Genomic DNA, 26,565 nt, shown 5'->3' with positions numbered 1-26,565 from the left:
AATAACCTACATTAGGAGATCAGGATGCATATTTTTATCTCTGTTGGAAGTTTATCCTCACCTCCACCACTTCCTTTTCTGCTCTGCTATGTAACATTTTCTTTTTGTATTTTCACTTTTTTTGTGAGTAACGCAGTTCCCAAAATTATACACTGATATTGTTTTTTCCAACTCTGAGTTCATAAAAATATTAATAGACTCCACAGGAACATAAAAGTAAAATCATGCTTTTTAAATACATTGCTTGACTCTGCTACCTGTGATTTCCACCTGGAATGCAGCTATTCTTCAAATATTTCAGTGCATGAAACAGCATCTAGTTGTCTGAGTGGATAGTATTAGAATATTCTGGGTTGATGGGAAAATAAGAACAAAGAAGAGAGGCAGAGCGAGGGGAATTATTATGGATGAATGTTGAAAATTGTTTTTTAAATGAAATAATCAAACAATGAATACCTTCTATAATAATATTCATTATGTACAATTGTTCATAAATAATGCTGACAAATATAAGTATTAAACCATCCCTGCATTCCTTGTATGACACTCACTTGCTTATGGGGGATTATCTTTTTGATATATTGTTGGATTCGGTTAGTTAGTATTTTGTTAGGGTTTTTAACATATATGTTCATCAGGAATATCAATCTATAGTTTTCTTTTTGGTTATGTCCTTTCCTGGTTTTGGTACTAGGGTGATACTGCCTTCATAGAATGAATTAGAGAGGGTTTCCGCTTCTCTGTCTTGTGGAATGGTGTCAAAAGGATTGGTACCAATTATTCTCTGAATGTCTGGTAGCATTCTGATGTGAATCTCTCTGGTCTTGGACCATTTTTTGTTGGTAATTTTTAAATTACCATTTCAATCTCCTTGATTGTTATTGGTATGTTCTGAGTATCTAATTCTTCCTGATTCAAGCTAGGAGGGTTGTTATGTTTCCAGGAATTTATCCATCTCTTCTAGGTTTTCTAGTTCATATGCATAGGGTGTTTATAGTAGCCTTGAATGATCTTTGTATTTTGGTGGTGTCAGTTGTAACATCTCCCGATTCATTTCTTATTGAGGTTATTTGGATTTTCTCTCTTCTTTTCTTGCTTAATCTTGCTAATGGTCTATCAAATTTATTTATCTTTTCCAAGAGCCAGCTTTTTTGTTTCATTTATTTTTTGTATTTTTTAAAATTTAAATTTCATTTAGTTCTACTCTGATCTTGGTTACTTCCTTTCTTCTGTTGAGTTTGGATTTGGTTTTTTCTTGCTTCTCCAGTACCTTGAGGTGTGAGTCAACATAAATAGAATTAAAAACAAAAATCATATGATCATCTTCACAGATGAAGAAAAAGCATTCGACAAAATCCAGCATCCCTTTATGATGAAAACTCTCAGCAAAATCATAATACAAGAAACATAACTCAATGTAATAAAAGTCATCTATGACAAATCCACAGCCAACATAATACTGAATGGGGAAAAGCTGAAAGCATTCCCTCTGAGAACTGGAACAAGACAAGGATGCCCACTTTCACCACACCTCTTCAACATGGTATTGAAAGTCCTAGCCAGAGCAATCAGACAAGAGAAAGAAATAAAGGACATCTGAATCTGTAAATAGGAAGTCAAATTGTCACTGTTTGCTGATGATATGATCATTTACCTTGAAAACCCAAAAGATTCCTCTAGAAAGCTCCTGGAACTAATAAAATAACTTTGCAAAGTTTCCGGATACAAGATTAATCTACACAAAACAGTATCTCTTCTATACACCAACAGTGACCAAGCAGAGAATCAAATCAAGAACTCAACCTCATTCACAATGGCTACAGAAAAAGGTTGAATACTTAGGAATATACCTAACCAAGGGGGTGAAAGACCTCTACAAGGAAAACTACAGAACACTGCTGAGGAAAATAATAGATGACACAAACAAATGGAAATACATCCCATGCTCATGGATGGGTAGAATCAATATTGTGAAAATGACCAGACTGCCAAAAGCAATCTACAAATTCAACATAATCCCCATCAAAATACCATGATCATTCTTCACAGAACTAGAAAAAATAATTCTAAAATTCAGATGAAACCAAAAAAGATCCCACATAGCAAAAGCAAGACTGAGCAAAAAGAAAAAATCTAGAGGCATCACACTACCTGATTTCAAACTACACTGCAAGGCCATAGTCACCAAAACAGCATGGTACTGGTATAAAAATAGGCACATAGACCAGAAGAGAAGAGACAGAAGAGAACGCAATGGAACAGAAGAGAGAACCCACAAATAAAATCAAATATTTACAGCCAGCTGATCTTCAACAAAGCAAACAAAAACATGAAGTGGAAGAAAGGACACCCTTTTCAACAAATGGTGCTGGGATAATTGGCTAGCCACATGTAGGAGAACAAAACTGGATCCTCATCTCTCATCTTTTACAAAAATCAACTGAAGATGGATTAAGGACTTAAATCTAATACCCAAAACTATAAAAATTCTGGAAGATAACATTGGAAAAACCCTTCTAGACATTAGCTTGGGCAAGGATTTCATGACCAAGAACCCAAAAGCAAATGCAATAAAAAAAACTAAATAGCTGGGAGTTAATTAAACTAATGAGCTTTTGCATGGCAAAGGGAAGAGTCAGCAGAGTAAACAGACAACCCACAGAGTGGAAGAAAATCTTCACAATCTATACATCTGACAAAGGACTAATACTAAGAATCTACAATGAACTAGTCAAATCAGCAAAAAACAATCCCATCAAAAAGTGGGCTAAGAACATAAGCAGACAATTCCTAAAAGAGGATATACAAATGGCCATCAAACATATGAAAAAATGCTCAACATCACTAATGATCAGGGGAATGCAAATCAAAACCAGAATGTGATATCACCTTACACCTGTAAGAATGACCATAATCAAAAAATCAAACAGCAGTTGATGTTGGCGAGGATGTGGTGATCAGGGAACACGTCTACACCGCTGAGAGGAATGTAAACTAGTCCAACCACTATGGAAACAGTATGGAGATTCCTTAAAGAACTGAAATAATTATCATTTGATCCAGCAATCTCACTACTGGTATCTACCCAGAGTACAAGAAGTCATTATACAGAAAAAGATAATTGCATACACATGTTTATGGCAACACAATTTGCAATTGCAAAATCATGGAACCAACCCAAAAGCCCATCAATCAACCAGTGGATAGAGAAACTGGTATAAATATATAATGGAATACTACTTAGCCATAAAAAAAGAATGAATTAATGGCATCTGCAGTGACCTGGATGAAATTGGAGACTATTACTCTAAGTGAAGTAACTCAGGAATGGAAAACCAAACATTGTATGTTCTCATTGATACATAGGAGCTAAGCTATGAGGATGCAAAGGTGTGAGAATGATACGACGGACTTTGGGGACTTGGGAGGAAGAGTAGGAGAGGGGTGAGAAATAAAAGACTACAAATAGGGTGCAATGTATACTGCTCTGATGATGGGTGCACCAAAATCTCACAAATCACCACTAAAGAACTTACTCATGCAACGAACACCACATGTTCCCAACAATCAATGGAAAAATAATATATATACATTATAAATATAATTATGTTTCTATTATATTTGTAAACAAGAATTTTTACCTATAAAATTTCTTAGGATATTAATTAGATATAAAGTTAACAAATCTCTTTTGCTCTTTCTCCCATTCTCCCTATCTCAGTTATAAGAGTGCCTAAATGCTAATGCTGATTGCAATACGTTGTCTAACATTAGAAGGAATTTTTCCACATATTAAACAATTTGTATAAACAAGACTGCAGAAATGTTTTAACATATGACTATGAGTCTTTCTGGTGATTAAGTTCTTAGGTACCAGACTGGTCTTTCTATGATGCGTTCTACTGTCTATGTCTCTATTCCTTCTTCTTCCTGTTGAAACAAGTATCAAACCTATATTCTGTTTCCTTAGTGTGGCTCTGGAAACATTCTTTACTACCTTTCCTTTGAGGGTTTCTGGTGGTCCTAGTTAATCAGCCTCCCCAGAAGCCATGTTTTTTCTTTCAGTCTGCTTCCTGTCAAAGATGAGCCTTAGACATTATCTGGTGCTCAAGCAGTTTATTTTGTCAGTGCGCTTACAAGACAGATAGCAGGAACAGGCCACGGCATTGGCCGGATACAAACAGGGTGTCAGTTTACCCCCTGACCGGAAGCATTTTCCATGCAGAAACCAATCTCAGAGTTTGGGGGTTCTTCCCCTTTTCTTATTCCTGTATTCAGTCCGGGTAAATAACCAGGTGTTTCTTTCATAAAGAGAATGTAAGCTATAAGGGTAAGCTTTGCTGTAAGGTTTATGAGTGTAGCATCTGTACTAAAGCACACTTCTCTGCTGGAACTCTGTGGTTCAGCATTGGAAATGGCCAGGCTAAGTTGCATTATATAGCTGAATGAAATGTATTGGCCCTGCAGGTTGTCTGCATGGGGCTAATGGCTATTATTAATCTTATGTCTCTATATTGGGCTCCACCTACTGACCCTGAAGGAATCAGTCATCAAGAGACTTCCCACTTGAACTTGAAAGTCAGTTAAATCTTGAGAAATGGAACTTCTGAGGGAGGGTGAGGAGGAGACACAACATGAAGAATACCAAGAGGAAATAATAGAAAGCTCTGAACATTGGTGAAGATTTGGAGCTCATCTGCCTGGGTGAGTGGGTGGGCCACACTGAGGTCAAAGAGAATCAGGGGGAATGCATGAGGCACGTTGGAGATGAGGCAATTAGGGAGGCCCTTTCTGCATAACTGCCAGTAGAGGTCATTCTAACAGCTGTGCAGTAATTGTGATTTCAATTTGCATTTATCTTATGCCTAATGAATTGAAATGGAATTTCTTATGTTTTAGGGCAATTTGGATATCACTTAGGAAATGCACTTTCAATTATTTTCCCATTTTTTCTTTTGTTTTGAAAATTTTGAATAGATTTTACCTGTTACTTGTATATTTTAAATGAAGTCCTGTATTATAAAAATTAAATGCAAATATTTATAGCAGTCTGTAGATTACCTTTAATTCTGGTTCATAGATGTCCCTGAGTTTCAGGTAGTCCAATTTGTCAAATTTTTTATTGTTAATGCTTTATATATAGTGAGTTAACATATAGTTTCCTACAATATAAAGCCTTTATTCCAAGACCACAGTATATATTTCTGGTTATGTAGATAAAAAAAAAAACTATCAATAATACTTCATAGATTTTTGTGCTAAAATTTCTAAATAGTTTGTTAGGCAAATGAATACCTATATATTTGTTTTTTATTGTTTCTATAAATTATATTGTCTTATTGCAGTTTATTTTCTATTTGTTTGTTACTGGTATATGACAACACAAATATCCTTTTTTTACTAAACTCCAGCTTTACTAAACTTAAATATTAATATCCAGGTTTACTAAACTTAATTCTAAAGTTTACCTATACATTAGTTTGTATCTTCAATATGTACAATGAGATTAACTCAATTTTTCCTCCACAATCATTATATATTTTATCATATACTTTTTTATTTTTTTTTGAATTGGTAGGGACCTTCAGCCTAATAGAAATGTGGAAAGCAGCAAGGTTTATTTTATTTCCAATCTCAGTGAAAGCCTGTATTTTTTATACTAAATGTGATGTTTGCTGTATGCATTTTTCTAGATACTCTATGAGATTGATACAGTTCTATTCTACTTATAATTTGCAAAGATATTTACTATGTGTTAAATGTTATAATTAGTTTTGAAATTTATTAAAATCATATGATATTTTTAAAATTTCAAATATTTTAAAATATTAAACCAATTTTATCAGTTTGGTTGGATGTAATATATATTGTAGATGGGATTTATTTTCTGGAGAACGTTTGCAACTGTGTTTCATAGCACTTTTTTCTGCAAATGTTCAATTTTATCTAAATTTTTTTAAATTTGTGGGAGAAAATAGTTTGTAATGTTCTTTTTTTTTTTTTTTTTTTTTTTTTTTTTTGTTGAGACGGAGTCTCGTTCTATCACCCAGGCTGGAGTGCAGTGGCCGGATCTCAGCCCACTGCAAGCCCCGCCTCCCGCCGGTTCCCGCCATTCTCCTGCCTCAGCCTCCTGAGTAGCTGGGACTACAGGCGCCCGCCACCTCGTCCGGCTAGATTTTTGTATTTTTTTAGTAGAGATGGGGTTTCACCGTGTTAGCCAGGATGGTCTCGATCTCCTGACCTCGTGATCCGCCCGTCTCGGCCTCCCAAAGTGCTGGGATTACAGGCTTGAGCCACCGTGCCCGGCCGTAATGTTCTTATAGTTACCAAAATGTCAGGGGCTTCAGTTGAGCTACTGCTGCCCACTGCACAAAAAGTCAATCACTGAACAATGACTATTGCCAGGGAAGAAGATTTTAATCAGGTGCTACAGCTGAGGAGATAGGAGATTAGTCTAAACTCATCTCCCTGACAGACTACAATTAGGAGTTTCCATAGTAGCGATGAAATAGAACTACGTGTGGGAAAACCCATTACAGAGGAGTAAGCAAGCGGAGGGGTAGGTCAACAAGACACAGATGGTTGGTTAGGAAGCAATCAAAGCAAATAAGGGGTCTGGCATCTCATTGCCTGGATGCGGTGTCTGGTGAGTTTCAGTTCTTTGATAATTTTTGAGGGAACTGAGAGTCCTTTCCTGAGGAAGGAACTCAGATAAAACAAATGTAAGTTTCAAGCTTTAAGACCAGAAAGGTCAATTTTTATGTTTATCAAAAAAGCTGTATATGGGATTATTAGGTCAGTTTCAATATTATCTTTTTAGTGTCTATGAAGTCTATAATGATATTTGGTTTTAATTTCTGAATTTGGAATATTGTGTCTTCTCTAATTTTTCCTTAGTCTCACCAGGCTTCATCAATTTTATTACTTTAGTAAGAGAACCACAACTTAGTTGCTGATATTTTCTAAGACATATTTGTATCCTATGTTGTATTAATTTATTCCATTGTAATTATAATATTTTATTTCTACTTTCATTGCATTTAATTTGCTTTTAGTTGTCTAACTTTTGAAGATGGATACTTTATTACTAATTTTCAGACTTTTTTCTATAAGGGATACATATATCTGTACACATATATCCCTATATATCCATATATATATTCCTTACACACACACACACATACTTTAAGTGTAACTTTTGGAGCAGTATACGTGTTCTAGCTTATTAAATATACATTCAAAATATTTTTCTAATTTTAATTTTTACCAAAGAGATTTCAGACACATTTATCTTAATTTCCAAACGTGTAGATTTTGTTTTTAGTTATCTTTTAAAAATGTGATTTCTATATTGATTTTAGTGGATAAGAATACATACTTTATATGTTATAATCCTTTGAAACATATTGAGACTTGCTGTGACCTAGAATAACAACAACAAAAGTGAGTTTACCAGTTTTTGGAAACAGACTTTGTGTGCATATAGTCACTTAGTACTTAGCTCAATTTTGTTTTTCATTCTTTCTTAATGGCTATATCATGCTTAGAGATGATTTGCTAGGGAGATATGTTAAATACGATTATACAATTTTTATTATTTCTTTTTAATGTTTGCTTACATATTTTAAGATTTAGTTACAGGGTGAACTTTGCATATTTTCTTCTACCTCTGTTTTAGTTCATTAATTTCCTCATGAATTATATCTGATGAGTTATGAAACCTATTCATTGAGTACTTACTTTCAGTTTTTTTAGTTTTTACTTCTATAATGTCAACTTATTATTATTAAAGTTATAGTTCTCTGTTGAAATTCATTAGCTTGTCTTAATTTTGATCACATTAGTCAAAGTAATTTTAAAATACTAGTGTAATTTACTCACAGTCAAAGTAATTTTAAAATATTAGTCTAATTTACTCAATACCTGGACCCACTGTAAATTTGATATTATTTTTCCATTCTCTTTTTGTGTTTAGGAATGTTAAATTAGTGTGGAATATTTTGTATTAAAAATTCTAGAGACAATTTGAAACTTTATATTTTATTGTATTTTTTCATACAGATGATTTACTAAAAGAACTTAGGGTGAGATAAGATGGACTTAAAAAATGAGAACCTGTGCTAAACTTTAAAAGTTTAGTTTTAAAACTGGTGTGGAGTTGGATTTTTTTAAATAAAGCCAGATAAAAGCATTAGTTTAGCTCGATCCAGGAGATTAATTTGTCTTCCACAATAAAACTAACAAATCCAGATAGCAACTTTTACCAATCTCCACTTGGTGTCTCCTCATTTTGTACCTTAGGACTACATATGTTTGTGTCTAGCATGCTTCTTTATCAAAATGTGGCATATTTGTCACTTCATATATTTGCCTTTTTCAGAATTCAAACAAATCTCTTAGTTGTTTATAAGTTATAAACAGCCTAGTGTGGTGATTTAGTAATTGGATTCACTAATTTATACATGACTTTTTAGTCCAGTCTAAAACCTCTACAACTTGTTCTGATTATTGCTCCATTATTGAAGATAATCACCTGAATGTTACATATCCAACAAATGAGTCTGCACAATCAAAAACAAGTTAACCACTTCGGGATAAGTGGAACAATCAAGTATTCAATTAGGAAAAAAAATGTTGGTTATCAATATTTGGCCAAGTTAATCTATGGAATTAATTCTTTTAGGTGAGTGCACACCAATAAAACAAAACGAAACTAAATAAAAATCAGTTTCTGAATGTTGCCTAATATATTTGTGATTGTATGAATAATTTTTGCTTTCCTCTGTTCTGTGATATACAGGTGCTTAAACATTTATTTCCTTTGATAACTTGGATCTGTCATCCAGCAGATGGTATGTCATAAAAAGACTTTAGCCTTCATAGTCAATTTGGCTCCTCTGGGACCTGCGTTTGACCCAAAGGAAAGACTGAGGGATTACTATGAGGGAAACAGCACAATCCTGGTTTACCTAGCAGAGATGGTAACAGACGGGTACCAGTGCCCGTTATCCAGAGATAAACAAAACATGTAGCTTTTACAGTTGAAATCATGAGTTTTTTTTTTTTTTTTTTTTTTTTGAAACACCACAGATTATTGAAATTGCTTTCCCTAATAACTGTGTTGATCTACTTTAGAGCAGGTTGCTAAGCCCTGGTGGTTTTATATCAGGGCTTAGAAAAAGTAATGTAAACAAACATAAGAACACAGTGGAACACAGCTCATGGTCCCACAGACTGTTTTGTAAACTCTGCTTTGCTTTTATTCACTTACTATTATATAATTGATAATTTACTTTGCATATAAAGAAATTCAGCTGTATGTTCTACTAAACTAATTCTGGATTATTTTTTGACAATTTTGATACGAACTAAATCAAGCTTCTAGAGTTAATGTCACCTAACACAAAACAGAAGGTAGAAAAAAAATGACATCAATAAATAAACAAAATTATAAAATATGAGAAATCTAAAAGACAAAAAAATTGGTCTGGACTTTGCAACAATCAATAATAGAAACTAAAAGCAATGAAGGGTACTTTATTCCGTGCCAAGACACTAACATTGTACAATCACCAAACATAACAGGAACACCTCATATGGATTCGGATTAAAACAACAACCATAGAAATTAATTATACTGAGATTACTGGGGACATTTAATTATGGTTTAGTTATTACATGTCAGTAAAGAAGTATTACAAGTATTTAAATGATTTGATAATTGTTGCATTTGGGCTACAAATATATAGTGGTTAATTTTATACTGTTTCCTTAGCTTTTGACTGTTTGAAAATTTTCATAATTGTATTAATTAAAATTAATATGTCAGTGTGAAGAATTCTTAAAATTCTTCAATAGATTTTCAGAAATGCTAGTGAGAATTTCAAACTTCTTCATTTTCAAATAATGTCTTTTATGAAATCTTAATATAAGTTCTTACTTGTCTGAATTCACCACTCACGCTTACACAGTCACTCAAACAAAACTGCTTGAAGTTCCACGAAACGACCTTATATGTCACAGCTGTTTTCCATGGCACAGGTTGCACTCGCCATCTGGCATGTCTTTACCTGTTTTTTAAAACACTATTTAAGAGCATGTAGCAGGATTTTTACAATCTTTCTACAAGGGAAATAACCTCTGACAGAATAGTAGAAATATTTGCTCTTAGTTTGGACATTTTACAGAAAAAAAGAGAATGTTACATAATAATCATTAGATGAACAAGAAAATGTGTATCTAGGTAAAGACGTTTAGAGTTTGAGTAAGACATATATGACAATCACTTGTGCAGTTGGGTGGAGGTAATACACATTGTTTAGAATTTTGCATTTACATAAAGCAACTGGCAAACTCTGTATCAATTCAAGAGTTACCCTGATTTAAAATGTTTGCTTTGTTTCCAATTTCATAGGCGTTTTCTTCTTTGTGCTCCAATGACCTCATGCTTACTACAGGATACCTTACTTGTTAATTTCCTTTATATTCTTCTGCAGATTATAATTAGTTTGAAGGCCCGGATAATTTGCTTTGATGACTTATAACATTGAACCTGGCAGAAGAGCTGACTTACTCTACATACTACATAGGCATTTGGGAGATTATGTTTGAATTGAATGACTTAGTTATTTAGAGGATATAATAGTGTGAAGAATATATATGTATAATTTCAGCTAATATTTTTGTCTACTAAAAAGTCAATTTTCAATAATTTACTATTAAAATATTTTTATGTATATTCTCCTTTTAGTGAGTAATTTTGGAATTCTTTTAAAGATAATCAGAACTGTGCTGACTCTGAAAGCTTTTCTTGGCTTTTGCATATTTTATTGCACAAGCAGTTCAAAAGCACAGTCATTAATATACACCAGTTCCGGGCTTCCATCTCAAAACCTTTGATAATGCTTAGGTCTTTGAGTTGTAAAAATTCCCTAGGGAACTGGAAATACATTCTTATGATGGCTTCTTGATCTTTTATTGTATCCTCAAGCAAAGACCAAAAAAGAAGATTGAATAAAGATAAAAACTATTGCAAAAAATACTTCACTTCATTGATAATGAGTAACATGTTAGGCAGAATTGAACAGTACCTACTAGTCATGACTACCTGACTGGAAGACTCAAAAATGAAATGAAGACAGAAATAAATTTCAAACTGATCAGACATCTCTAATCACTAGATTTAGGGAAATGTAAGGAAATAGCTTATGATTTCCACCCAGAGGATCATTAGAAGAAAATGTCTTTATAAATACAAAATAGTTGTTCATAAAATATCAGAAAATATGTTTTTCAAAGTAATTGATAACAAACAGTAAATGAAAGCTAACACCTGCAAGGCATTGTCCTTTTTGATATATGAAGGATTACACAGTTTATGCAGCACTTGTGATACAATAACTAACAGTAGCTTTATCTTTTAGAAAGGAAACTGAAATAGATTACATGGAGAGAAAGTAACTTGTTCAAGTGAAAAAACAGTGATTATGAGTTTCAAATCCAGCATTCATACTGTAGATCTTTTCTTCTGAATTACTACTATTTTATGTAATATAGACTGTCAATCTCCATAATTGTCAAGAAAATCTATTTAACCCAATTCCACATTTATCTTGAGAGGGATATAGAAAGAATCCTTAATAAGGTTTATTTGATTATGGACACATTTTATGACTATGGGCCTCTTCTCAGAGGATGCTAATATGTCTGATATATGTTTATCTTTTTTTCTTTCTTAAATTTCAAATCCCATTCAAATTTTAATATGTAACTTAAAAACCACCTCATAATTCATTAAATGTAAGTAGTATCTCCTTGCTTTAAACCACTGTATTAGTTTCTCCCTAACTTTACTGGGACACATAATAAATTGCAAGATAATAAAAATGATTACAAAAAGTAAACAAAAAAGTAATTTTTAAAAGTAAAGAAAAGATGTTATTTTAAAATGTGAAAAGAGCACAAAATTGTTGCTCCTAAAAATAGATATAAAGGTCCAAACACCGACTCTGCAATTGGCTAATCATGTGAACTTGGTCTTAACCCATCTGCACCATGGTTTCCTCATTTTTAAAATAAGTCTTATAGCCTGACTGCATAAAATTATGAAATATGATAGTTCTACAAAGTGTATAGCACAGAACCCAAAGCACTATAAGAGTTGAATATATGAACTTTATCTGAGGATCTGGAGACTCAACTCTTGTCTTCAATTTGTCATTGCCTTTAGAATTTTGTCATTCGAAGTTTTTAAGTTACATATTGGAATTTGTTACAACTTCCCTTTGTACATTTATCCATTTAATCAATATTTATTGGATATCTATAACGTATAAAAGTCACCAAATGAAACTTGTTATTTGCTCAGATTTAGGAAAATACTTCTATGTAAGTGAGATGGGAATACAGTTACACAAAAATCCTCATGGAAAATGACCCCTGTCTTACTGTTTAGATTCAGTCTAAATGAATTGTGACAGTTTACCAAAAGATAGATCAATCTACCAATTTATAATGAAAAAAACTTAAAGCCTTGGAAAAATTATACTAAATAACAAAAAAGCAGGAATAAACTTGGTAGAGATCATACAAACTGTGAAATTCTGTATCCTTTATATAGTTGCAACTCAACCTTGTCAGTGATCATTTTAAGCTCATCAGTCTCTTTGGCCAGCCATAGAGAAATTCAGTCACACAATTTAGCATGATAAGGAGAGCAAAACAACCCCAAAACTACTCAACACAAATTGTTTTGATTTTTAAAACTAAGTTAAATAACTTTTGTGCTCACTCATAAAAAGAATAAAGTGATATACAGTGAACAATGACCCCCAAAGCATCACTGCAGTCAATATAATAACAAGTTTCATTTGGTGACTTTTAGAAGCATCTCTCAAATAAACTGGTGACATAATGTATTATAAGAGTTTAGTAATTGCAATTCTATGCTGAACTAGTCTTTGACCTTAGGTAAATTACTTTCGGTTCTGTGAGTCATTTCTCCAATCTTTAAAAAGAAAGGCTGAGCTCGATAATTTCTTAGGCCTTTTCAGTTCAAAATATATTTAATACATTTTGTATAATTAACTTTCCACACTTGCTACCCTACATCAACATGTATTTGGTGAAAAGGAGACTAAGCAGCACTGCATTATGCCACTACTTTTCAACCATTTTGCCCACAGAAACATTTCTTCCAAACAAATTTGGTTCAAATAACATAGAAATAGATAAATGGAGACATAGAAGCAAGGCTGATCTGGTTGCAGTTGGAGTGGAGGTCCCAGACCTCAGCTTCTTCTGCTGCCAACAGTTCTGCACATCTGCCTTCAAGCTAATTCTATGAACACTAGGGCACCAAAGAACAAATCTGGAAAATAACTGTAATGAAAGGAGCACACAGGCATTGAAATCAGACATTGCAGATTTAAATACAGCTGACCTTTTGTAACCATTCTACATTACTGGATTCAATCAATTATGGATCAAAAATGCATAAAAAACCTTTGTGCCTGTATTGAATATATACAGACTTTTTTTCTTGTAATTATTCTCTAAATAATACAATATAACAACTTTTTACAAAGCATCCCCATTGTATTAGGTATTATAAGTAATTAGAGAGGATTTAAAATATAGTATATGGGAGGATGTGCACAGGTTATATGTAAACACGATGCCATTTTATATCAGGGATGTTAAGCATCCACAGATTTTCGTATCCATAGGAGGTTCTGTAATCAACCAACCATGGAGACTGTTGGAACACTACATTAAATTTAACACTAAATAGCTGTGTGAAGGCATATCCCGGTTCAGTAACATTTCAAATAATCTGGGAGGATCTTCTTTTAAGAAAAAAAAAACACAGGACCATAAACACAAAATAGGCACAGCACCTTAAAAGAATTGGGATAAGAGAGGGGTCCTAAAGCTTATCTGAATGACTTAGTAGGATGATTTACTTAGTTTATAAAAACCTCAGTTTCCTCAGCTAGGTGAACAGGGTGAAATAACTCTTGAAGTTGATTGTGGATTAAATTAGATGTTTGTGATGCATAGAACAACGGGACAGGCTATCAGGGAAAAATGATATATGTTAACTATACTATACTCACATAAAGGACATGTTCATGAAAAATTCTACTGACAAATTGAATAGGCAAATAACACTTTATTCAAGAGTATTGGATTATGGGACAGAGATTGAATTCTACTGAAACAAAAGTTGAAAGGTTTTTTAAGCACTTAAGTGAGCTGGTGAAAAGGTTCTGGAGGACATGGCATAGGAAGATGGTCAAGGTGATTACGTCTTCTGTGTTTCCTAATCTGTGCTTATTAACATGAAGCTCACACCCTCCCATCACGACTGGGAGATGTGGGTGTTCAACCTTTTTCACTGAACAACTTAGAAATTATAACTAATAACATTATACTCTTGTTATTGAATATCAGCAAAGCAGCACTAATATCAGCAAAGCAGTCAGGACAGTGAGGCATTGACTAATTTCCGGTAACTTTAAAGTTTCTTAAACATTTATATTAATAACATTTTACCTAGAAAAGGTTAAATATAACTTAGGGAAGATTAAGATTTCTTATTATTAGACAGTACTTTAAAAGCAACTCAACATATCAAATTAACCTAGTTATTCTTGACATCTCTCATTTTACTAGGTAAAAAAAATCCTTTCTGATTTTCTAGGGGCTTTCTGGGAAATTCCAAAGTCAATTTGATATTTTAAGAAAAGATCTCATTTAAGATTTGATTTGGGGTATGTGAAATATCCAAAAATGTCAGAAGTTTTGGACTTTTGGCTAAAAGGATTATTTGTCATTAAGACATACATGGCCAGCTGAGCTGGCTCATGTCTGTAATCCCTGCACTTTAGGAGGCCGAGGCAGTTGGATCACCTGAGGCCAGGAGTTTGAGACAAGCCTGGCCAATTCCTGTAGTGGTCAGAAGTTTAGAGCAATAGCTCAGGAATAAGTTCCCTGATGAATCCATCATCTGGGAAGGCAAAAGTTAAAGGTATACATCTGAGGCTATGGGTACTAGGCTCTCTGAGAACCAATGATCAGTCAAATCCTATGAGCTGCGTACCAGAACTGTTAAAGAAAAGTAGCACCATAGTAAATTAGCAAGGTGATAGGCGAGAGAGATTGAAATTAACTCCCATGAAACAAAAAGCAAACTTTTTAAGCACTGGAGTGAGCTAGTGGAAAGTGCTAGAAGGCTTTGGTAGAGAGATTTGTCCTGTGATTAGGTCATCCATCTGTATTTGCTAATTGGCACTTGTTAAAATTAGACGTCTACCTTCCACAAAGACTGAGAGTAAGCAGCACTACACTTTTAGCCTATTATATTCCAAAGAAATGTCCCCTAGGCCCATGAAATAGACATTCCTTGGTTGTAAAACTAGCAAGAGACTGAGAGAAGATTTGTATGTAATTTAAAGCTCAGAGAAAGAATTTGCACTTAAAAGTTTTCTAAGAAAAGGGAGGTCAGGGGCCTAGAGTCAGGAAGATACTTTTTAAAATTTAGCTCAGCTGAGGAGAATGTCTTGGTGAGTTAATGTGGATCATGTACAGCCTCAGAACTATGTATCATAATCATCACTAATTGAAGCAAATGCAGTTTTTAAGAGAAAAAAGGAAAAAAGCATTCTGTCTTATATGTTATCTTTTTTGTTTTTCTAACTGCACATCATGGTGGCTCAAAAACAGCTTATTAAATAAAAGAACCATTCTGAAGTCACCAAGAACCCAGAAATCAGACTCGGCTGCTAGAGGTAAATCAGTGTGGCCAAAAGACACACAAGGTTTTCAACAAAAATGAGAGGAAAATGTAATAGGGGAGCCCCATTAATTCAGGCTCACAGTGCGTAGAAAATAGAAACAAAAATCAGCAGGAGAGATAATGCCTAAGGGACATAACATTTTGAATGAGCTAGAAATTTTCGCCATCCCCTTAAAAACAGGGAAGAATTGGTCCCTGGGTAGACTTTAGGTTTCTCTTGGACGTAGGTAAGGTATGTGTACCAAAATTTTAGATTGTTCCAATTCAACTTATTTAAAGATTTTATAGGCCAGGCGTGGTGGCTCACGCCTGTAATCCCAGCACTTTGGGAGGCCAAGGCTGGCGGATCACGAGATCAGGAGATCGAGATCATCCTGGCTAACACGGTGAAACCGTCTTTACTAAAACTACAAAAAAATTAGCCAGGTGTGGTGGCAGGCACCTGTAGTCCCAGCTACTCAAGAGACTGAGGCAGGAGAATGATGTGAACACGGGAGGCGGAGCTTGCAGTGAGTCGAGATCGGGCCACTGTACTCCAGTCTGGGCGACAGAGTGAGACTCCGTCTCCAAAAAAAAAAAAAAAGATTTTATAAAATATTTCTTATGAAAGAGTTCATGTGGCATTCACCATGCCACTGTGTTAATTTTGTCACACTATATGAAACAACTACCAAACTTAAAATTACATTTTAAGCCATTGAGTGTCTTTCATTAAACAAGTTCTTAATGTTTTTGTGTATTAAAATATCTCATGTTTTATTTCCCATAGAAAATCATAATTCATAGCATTTTTGACTCAGGATAGATACAAATAATATGTCAATAATCACTAATTATGGTCTGCTGTGAAAAACTCCGTATATACACACATGCACACTTATACACCATACATTTAATTGATTCACACTTTTAATAGCAAAATATTTTTAAAGGAGAAAATATGATGAGGTAAAGGAACCTGACAAGATGTGGAAGTTTATTTGATTCTAAGGTTTATAAATTATGGCTAAGCCATGAAAAATTTTCATATCAAGAAAATGTTATTTATTATGTATAAGTAATGAGTACAGCTCATCTTGCCTTTGATTTATTTTTGAAAATCTTAGAGAAATGCCTATAAGCTGCTGAAACACAACAAACCACAAAATGCTTCAAAAACTAGAAAAGCAGAATTTAAAATGTAGTACTTTGGTATTTGTTTGCTGCACAATATGTCAAATACTTCCAATTTTATTATTTATAAATATTTAAAGATTTCCAAAACGTTCTTTTTATGAGTATGTATTAATACTTGAAAAGAATTGCCAATCACATTAGTATGAATAAAATGACTACTAAAACATAGGAAAGGAAAAAATGTGCAATTATGAGATCAATATTAACAAAGGAGAGAGCCAGACTGAATACCTTTAAATACACACATTCCCATAAGCATATTTGAGACTATCTATGCTTCAACTCTGACTTCCTTTACTTCATAGCCTAAGAACCAAGGACATTCAGAGGCTTCTTTGAAGGACAGGATTGTGAATCCCTAAAAAATTATTTTTAGCCATATCTGAAAGTTTGTTATGACACACAGTGATGCCATGAAGTACTGTTCTGTAGGTGGTTTAACTAAGTTTGCCAGACAGACTGATGATTAGTTCACCTTTGTCACTGATGTTTTGATATAAGTACTGATTTCCATTTGAGATCTCTGTAACTTATTTCTTTGACAGCTTTCCCAATCTTGCCCTAAACAATCAAAAAATGAAGATATTGTGTGTTTTGTTTGGCAACTGAGTGCAAAACAAAAAATATCAGATTTTTGTATCATGTTGTATCAGATCCATGATTGATACACCTTAACGTTTGGCTTCTGATGGTAGGATTAGGAATTCATGTGAGAAGATAGTTTCCCGCTGAGTCTCCTCAGTATGATTGATTCCTTTACTGAATATTGCTGTCCCTACGTGAGCATTGGTTTCCATTGTAATCAGCAGTACCAAAGTTTGCCGGGAGCCATCGAAGGCCCAAAGCTGCTTTGTATTCTCAGGATACCAGGGCAAGATGCATACCCCTTCTTCGGTTATACTCTTTTAGAGTATCACCATAGCAGTATTACCTGCACTCGCATGCCCTAAGAAAGGTTTTACTGAAAATTTAAAAATAATAATAATAACTGGGAGCCCCCCCTTTTTTTCTGGGTCACCAACAAAAGTTGATTAAAGCTTGAATCATAAGCTTGTATAGATAAATACAAGTTAAAGACAACCACTGTCCTCAAAAAATCACACTGACTATTCTCCTATGCATCACACTATTTACTTATATTTATTTTTATTTGCTTCCTTGATTTGCTCTTAGAATGCATTCTCTCCAAGTAACCCATCTGATTTTCAAGCAAATTGATGTGCATCATTAGATCATCAAATGGCTACAGATGTATCTCTCTTTTCTCTGTAAAACTAATTTAAATTCAAGCTTGACAGTTCCACACTGAAGTGTTTATTTTGTTTTTAACACAGATTAACTTCTAACTAAAGTTGCCCATTGTATATCACAGCATTCAGAATTCTTAAGTTTAAATGTGAGTAGTAAAACTTTTTCTTTTTTTTGAGACGGAGTCTCACTCTGTCACCCGGGCTGGAGTGCAATGGCCGGATCTCAGCTCACTGCAAGCTCCGCCTCCCAGGTTCACGCCATTCTCCTGCCTCAGCCTCCCGAGTAGCTGGGACTACAGGCCCCTGCCACCTCGCCTGGCTAGTTTTTTGTATTTTTTAGTAGAGACGGGGTTTCACCGTGTTAGCCAGGATGGTCTCGATCTTCTGACCTCGTGATCCACCCGTCTTGGCCTCCCAAAGTGCTGGGATTACAGGCTTCAGCCACCGCGCCCGGCCTAGTAAAACTTTTGACTTCATTAACAAGCTTTCTTCTTTTATTTTTCTCCTATTCACTGAATTTGTGAAGGTAACTGGTGTTTACCTTCCCTCAAACCTTGTGAAAGAAATGGTTCTGTTATTCATATTTGCATTCTAAAACTGTATGCAAACTCCACCTCACTGAGATAGGGAATAAAAGAAATCAGCTGTAGGGGAAAACATGTTCCCCGCTATGCCCTCTTCTGAGTGTTATACAAACATGTGCTACTTTGATCCTTCTGTGAATTGAATTTGGGGCCCACTGAATGTTACTCAGCAATGTTTGGTAGAGTTGTCCTTGAACTCGGGCAGTGTGGCTTCAGAGACTTCAGCCACGGCATTATGCTATGCTATGTCTTTCTTCCTTTTGGCCATTCTAGAAATGAAGAACTTCCTTCCTTAAAGTCCTGGCAATCAGTTTCTTTTCTTTTGCATACCACTAGATTCTCCCTATGGAAAGCAGAGATATTTATTAATATGAAAAAAGGTTGAACATGTGCTATTCCCGCCTTGCCATAGGAATAGAGGTGGTGTTAGATGTTATCAGAGTGGTTGGTTTGCTCTCTTTGTCCCTGGTCTGCTTTGGCGGACTCAGATTACTGGCGTAAAAACTCGTTCTCCTCACTGGTAGGTCGTAATATCCAGGCCTGAAGGTGGCAGTCATCTCAAGTTCAAGCTGTGTTCTCTAAATCCAGCCTCGTTAGGAACAAAAGAACAAATATGTTTCTCACCATTTTGCACCTGTGCCTATTATTCAATTGGTTCAAAACTATGTTTGAACTGTTGCTTCTTTAATTTCCACCATTATAACACTATGCTAACATTTGTTGAAGGCGTACTATGGGACTCTCAAGCACTTTTTTAATGCAAATTGAATATAGCAACTCTATGACACAATGTTAGTATCTCCCTTTTACTCAAGAGGAAAACTTTGTTTCAGACAATTTAAATATCTTGGCAGTTATTTGAAGTGCTTATATCTAGTGAATAAAAGAGTCATGTTCTATTCAGAATCTCATACTCTGTGTTCTGTTTGATTCCAACTAATAAATAGCTGACGGTCTATCAGAAGCTAAGTGGAATGTTTAACATGCAAACAAATTATTATCATTGTTACTAGAAATGCATAAAGCTGCTTTGCTGTTTCTTTCCTTCATTCCATCCCTGTCTTCCAGGATGTGATATTATGTGAGGAAATCGCCAAAGGCTAAACATTCTTTGAAAATATTGCCTTAGTTAAATAAAGATAATGTAGAAAAGTTGTATCAATATAATAGAATAATCTGATTCCCTTTTTCTATTTTCCAGTTGGTTTCAGTTATCGAAGTATGTTTGTCAGTTCTACTTTTCCTATGAAAAATATGTATTATGGTAGTAGAATTGTCTTTACCATAAAAGCATAAACACACAGGGGAAAATATAGGTTTAACAAACATTCCAACTTATCTATTATATAGAATCTGATAAAGGCGATTTATAAGAAAATTTCATCATGGAACGCATTAATTGTGTATATTGCTTGGGATTAGGGCTGTACTTTCACAAGCAAATGTTCTAAGACATTTAAAATTGTAAATGTCAAGGTTTTCTGTGGTCATCCAATCTAAATGGCTCACAGAAATTGTTTACATGAAAGAAAATATTTTTAAAAAGGTATTACCAGAAAACTTACTGATATCAAATTCCAGTGAGGAATAATGTTCTAAACGAAACTCCATTCTGATGCAGCTTATGCTTTTTTTCAGAGATTCATATCAGATTATGGAAAACGGAATTCAATAACTTTAATAAAAGAAGGCATTGGCTTTTGAGCCGCATAAATAAAGGTTTGATTATGACTCCACTACTTAGCACCAATTGGGCCCTGAGTAATTTTTATTTTATTTTATTTTATTATTATTATTTTCGAGACAGAGTCTTGATCTGTCACCCAGGCTGGAGTGAAGTGGCACCATCTCGGCTCATTGCAACCTCTGCCTCCCAGGTTCAAGCGATTTTCCTGCCTCAGCCTCCTGAGTAGCTGCGATTACAGGTGCTGCCACCACACTCAGTTAATTTTTTTGTATTTTTAGTGGAGACAGATTTCATCCTGTTGGCCATGTGTGCCAGGCTGGTCTTGAACTCCTGACTTCAAGAGATTCACCTGACTCAGCCTCCAAAAGTGCTGAGACTACGGGCCTCAGTCAGTGTGCCTGGCCACTGGGAGTAATTTAAATAAACTTTCTTTGTTCTTTTTTTTAAAATGGGGATGGAGATGCCTAGATGTATTCTGAATATTAATTGAAATAGACATAAAACACAAGTGTATTTTAGTAGTACTAAATGAATAGTAAATATTGCTTAAAGTGTCTCTCTATGTAAAATGTAATTGGGATGAAAAAGTGAAAACACATGAACTGGAAAAACTGGGGTGTTTGACATATACAGCCAATAAACATACGCTTGTCCAGACAGCCCCAGACTTCTGTGTGTGAACATAAAACGCCCACCTTCTTCCACATGACCTTAGAAATAGCAATTGTATTTCTTACTAACTTTGCCAACATTTCCCATGTTATATCATTATTCTGTTTTAAGCACAGCACAGAAAACAGTTCTAAACTGTGGTGAATCAATGCCACAGTGACTCTGTCTCTAAATTCTTAAGTCCATTCTCGAAGTAGACTGTAGCTATGTACCATCTCAGTAGTAAAAGAAATCAGCAGTTAACAGCAGGCCTGATACCCTCCTAGATTACAGAACCACTGTTCACTATTATTGTCCCCGGTACAATGCAGTGTTTAAGAGTATGGAGCTTGGAGTCCAGCAGCCAAAGCTTGAATTATTATTTTGATACATTCAGCCTTTTTAGTTTGGAGAACTAAATTGGCACACCTTATCTTGAAAAGCAGGGTGATAGCATGTATCTGGACATGTAATTTGTGGACATCATTGGAATCCAATTCTTGTTGAATGAATGAATAAATACATGAATGTATTCATGAATGACTCGAAACAACTGCTCTCTATGGTTGCTGGGGCTGTTTCAAGTTGTCATAACATGATTATGTAGGCATATACAGAATGTAATAAGACTTTTCACTTCATACTGATTTGTAGAGATGACAGCAATATCCCAGAGAAATGGCTTTATGTCCCTAACCCCTAATAAACCATTCAATAGATCTCCCCTATTGTTCACTTTCAGTATTAGTTTTTTAAATATCACAGCAGTTGCTAGGTCAATTACAAAAGTTATTTTTTAATATAGCAAATAGTTTCATTTCTCTAGATATTGTAATACAGAGGCATAAATAATTTTAGCATTAATACAAAACGTTTATTGAACCTTACTGTGGGCAATGCTTATATATGACAGGTACTTAACAGTGATGGATTTGATCCCATAGGAAGTTAATTAAGTTATTCAAAGCACTGGGTTTCCATTTGGAAAGTTTCCCTAAAAGCTTTCTTGTAATAGCTAATTGTACTTCTATTTAATATTACTTGACAGCGGTGGTTGATGTTTATTCTGCACCTGGTTTCCTACCATGTGTAACACAATAATAGTTCTTGTGATTTATAGTAAATCTTTCTTCATAATCACTAGTAGGATACAACAGCATTCTTATGAGGAGAGAAACACATGTTTTCAGAGACAAAAATCCCAGTTATTTCTACATTAATAGTTTGGAAAGCAGAGTAAGATGATCTAGACTTACCTAACAATTTGAGGTTACAAATACATTTAAATTCTTCAGCTGATCAAATGTAGTATCTAAAAAACAAAAGCCTTCCTTTACATTACAAGGAAGTGGAAAAGGACCAGAATATTTTAGACCTTAATTCTTTTTTATATTGTGGACCTACTTTGATGATGACAAACTCATTTGTTCTGATGTACAGTGGTAGAAATTTCCTTAAATATTACCTATATGGTAAAAACAAAAAACATGGAGACAAATTTCTAAGAATCCAGATACTTGGGAAAAAAAGTATAGTTCTTCAGTCAGTAATAATGCCAGCTGCAGTGCAAAAGATTCACTTAGTATAGATACTCAACTCCAGTGAAATACAGAATGCTAAGTTCCATACAGCTGTTTCCCTAACCTTCCTTATTCACACACACACACACATACAAACTATTGAATGTTTAACTGAAGTTTTGTTTAAATTTAAAACCTATATGACGCAATGTGGAGACTTATTTTATGTTGATTGAATATTCCCATTCTATTTCATTAGCACGTTTCTGTTGGCATTTCTATTGCTTTTATTGTGAATTGAGTATGAAAATGAGAATTAATTATTCTACATAATATTACACCTTAACATTGACTATCCTTACAGCTATTATTTTACTATAATACAAAGATTAATTTTTTTTTATTATACTTTAAGTTCTAGGGTACATGTGCATAACGTGCAGGTTTGTTACATATGTATACATGTGCCATGTTGGTGTGCTGCACCCATCAACTCGATTTTAAATTATTCTAACCAGATTTTAGGAACCCTCACTTTCTACAACATTCTTTTTAACTTAAATTTAAGTTAGAGTTCTATTCCAATGTAATCTATCTGAAGCTCCGGCTAAAATGATCTCTTTGCTCTTGATATGTTTTCACTTACCCTGTTTAACATAATTACTGAATCATGGAATTACAAATTGAAGCCCTTTGAAACAATTATATTATAAAATGCTTCATATCTTGAATGGTGGCATTGTTTATTTAATATTATGTGTTTACCATTAAAATCAGATGCTATTTCTCCATCCATATATATGTGACTTTCTTTATCACCTCTAAATAAGAAATGTCTGAGGTGGCAATTTTGATGTACAAACATTTTAGTGGAGTTTGACCTTTTATCTTCGACATATATAGTTTCTTTTTCGGTGATTGCAATTCCTACCATTAACTCCTGACTATATGCTAATAACATTTACATTTATGTCATCAGTTCACGTCTTGCTCACCAAATCCAGGCTTAGTATGTAACCACATACTCAGTACTCTATGAACATGCCTACTGGGTATCTCAAAATCAATGTGCCTTAGTTGGCAGGCCTGCTTTTCTCTGCCAAACTTCTCCACCTATAAACTGACTTATTTCAGGCAATGACAGTCTTTCAGTTGCTTACATTGACATTGAAGTCCTGACTCCACTTTCTCTCACACTGCACACCCAGTTTCAGTTAAACCTGGTTGTTAAACGTTCAAAATACTCTGTAACTAGGAAATGACCATTTTTAGTACTTTGATTGTCACCACCAAATTTCTCACATGGATCACTGCAACATAACCTTCAGAATTATTTTCATTTTTCTATTGTTTCTCCTGTATTCTACTCTTTATAGTAAGTCAAATTACCTTTTTAAATGTAAGTCATAATATGTCACTCTTGTTCCAAATCCTAAAGTGGCTACACACTTAACTTAGAGTTATGTTGCTGCAAGGCCCTAGCTAACAAGGACTCAGTTACCTTTCTGACCTCATCTCTTACCACACATACTACACTATCTCAGTATACAAACTTAGGCTTCCTTGATACTCTATGAACATACCAAGCTTGCACCTGCCTTAGAGACTTTGTCTTAACTAGTCCCTCTGTATGAACTACTCTTTACCCAGATATGCATATGAACATCTCAGTATTTGCTCAAACATCACTTTATTAATAAGAACTTACCTGATCATCCTATTTAATGAAGGCAGCATTATGTCTCCCTCCTCAAATTCCTTTCCTCTTATCTTATTACAAACCTCTGATCCTTACCTGCCTGTTTTAATAGCACTTAATCACTCCCCAAAATTTTATACATTATGTGTATTTATTTTTTAATTATCTATTTCCCATTTCCACTAAAACTGAAGCTATTGAAGATCAAAAAGAACACATAACATAGATATCATTCTTGTTCTGTTACCCACTGTATCCTCTTGTAGTCAAGTGCTTAGTAGCTAACAGGTGAATAGTGAATATTTCTTGAAGGAATAAATGAAATGACTTTAAATTTTCCTCCAGCCATGCCACTATCTAACTATTACACTCAAAATTTGTCCTTGATAATAAATTCATATTTTAACATTCTCAATTTGTACAAAGATTAAAAATACTTTGCATATACTGGAAATTCGTGCCTTGCATACATCTGCTACCTCATTCACATTGAATTGTGTGTGTGTGTGTTTTTAACTCCTCTGTTGCCAAAGTGAACACTCAATTATTTCATATTAATTGCAGTCACAGTTAAGGTTGATTCATGCCAGGATCTTTCTTGATGTGACTTCTCCTCCTGTCTTCCAGTATTTTGGTATATAACGTCATGTCCTACTTCTCCCTAACTGCTCCAAATAATTGCATGGTTTATCTCTGTATTAATATTTTTCAGCTTTATTTCGTTTTAAATTCTTTTTCAAAAAATCACTTATTCCTAAGTTTACGTATCATATATAGATCTGTTAATTTATGATTCAACAAAAATAATCAATTCATAATATGAATGGCTTCTTTCTTTATTCTAGATTATGAGTGAAGAGACATCTGGGTAGAACTCAGTAGAATCAATTTTCAGCATCACATTCCCAGAGTTATGGGTGTGATTCTCTGATTCATTCTGCGTTAAAAATATGCCCCGAGTGCTGTTATGAAAGACAAAGTACTGGTGTCAGTGGTATCCTTGCAGAATGCCATTATAAACCTCAGCTATGACACAATGAAAGTATAACTGGCAGTAAACCATGAACCTCATCAATTACATTAGAAAGTAAACTATTCCCAGTAATAAAATCTGTTAATTTTCAATTGAAGTGGTTGAAATCTTTAGAAGAAGAGGTCCCCCAGCCCCAATGCACCTCAGGAATTTTTGCATTCCTCCTAGTATATTTGCTTCATGCATTAAATAATTTGTTCTCTAAAAATGATGGCTGGGCTGAAAGTTCTTTATTCCATCATTGCTTTTAGAAAACCTCAGATAATGGATTTTTTGGACAAATAATTTTCAGACATGAGCTTAATATGGCATTTAAATAGAGATGTGTTCCAAGTGGTAACCAATACCTTCAGGTCGTAGAACTTTCATACAAGCAATTTCCATCTTAATCATCTAAAGATAACTGTAACATTTTCATAAAATTGAAGATTATATTATGTGGAGAAAGGAATTTCTCACATCTCTATGGATTTCTGTGACAGAAATCTATTACGATTATATGCTACAAAACTCAGGGCTTTTTAACTGTAGTGATCTTGAGCCAGCTTCACGCTAAAACCAGACTTTTTATGGAGAGCTTTTGATGTGAGTTACATATAATCACACATTTTGTTATAAGTTAAATTAGTACATTTTATCAACCAAGACACCTTAAAATATTTTTGTTAATTTCAATGTGTTAAAGTTGGGAGAAATTTAATTCTCACAATTACGGCTGGCTCTAGGCAGAATTGTGACATTGCTGTGTGTGTTTTTGGTGTGATGCGTTTCTTATTTTTGGTGGCTTTTAGCTTCTTTCTCCAAATGTACCCAGGATCCTGATTCATAGTTTCACCCAAACTGTTCTTGCTTGCTTCATAGTATGTACTGATTAAAGTTTTGTTGAAACAATAAACAGATTCCTATCTTTATCTGTATCTATGGACAAGCTTTATCAATTGCTTTTCTTCTGTATTATCTTCCACACCAATAAGTTAGAAATGACTCACAGAAAATGACCTGATATAAAGAAGTACATTTAATATACTAAAACTGTGATATAAAATATGGTTGAAATAACATCCAACAGATCCATTTCTACATAATTGAGTTTTCTTGCTTGTTAAGGTGATGTAAGAAGGTGATGTAAGGATAAAAATTGTTATTCCAATGGAAATTGATGAGGA

The sequence above is a fragment of the Piliocolobus tephrosceles genome, chromosome X (genome assembly GCF_002776525.5).
Source record: "Piliocolobus tephrosceles isolate RC106 chromosome X, ASM277652v3, whole genome shotgun sequence".
Classification (NCBI taxonomy): Eukaryota; Metazoa; Chordata; class Mammalia; order Primates; family Cercopithecidae; genus Piliocolobus; species Piliocolobus tephrosceles.
The sequence above is the reverse complement of the archived record's forward strand: the minus strand, read 5'-3'. Positions refer to the sequence as shown.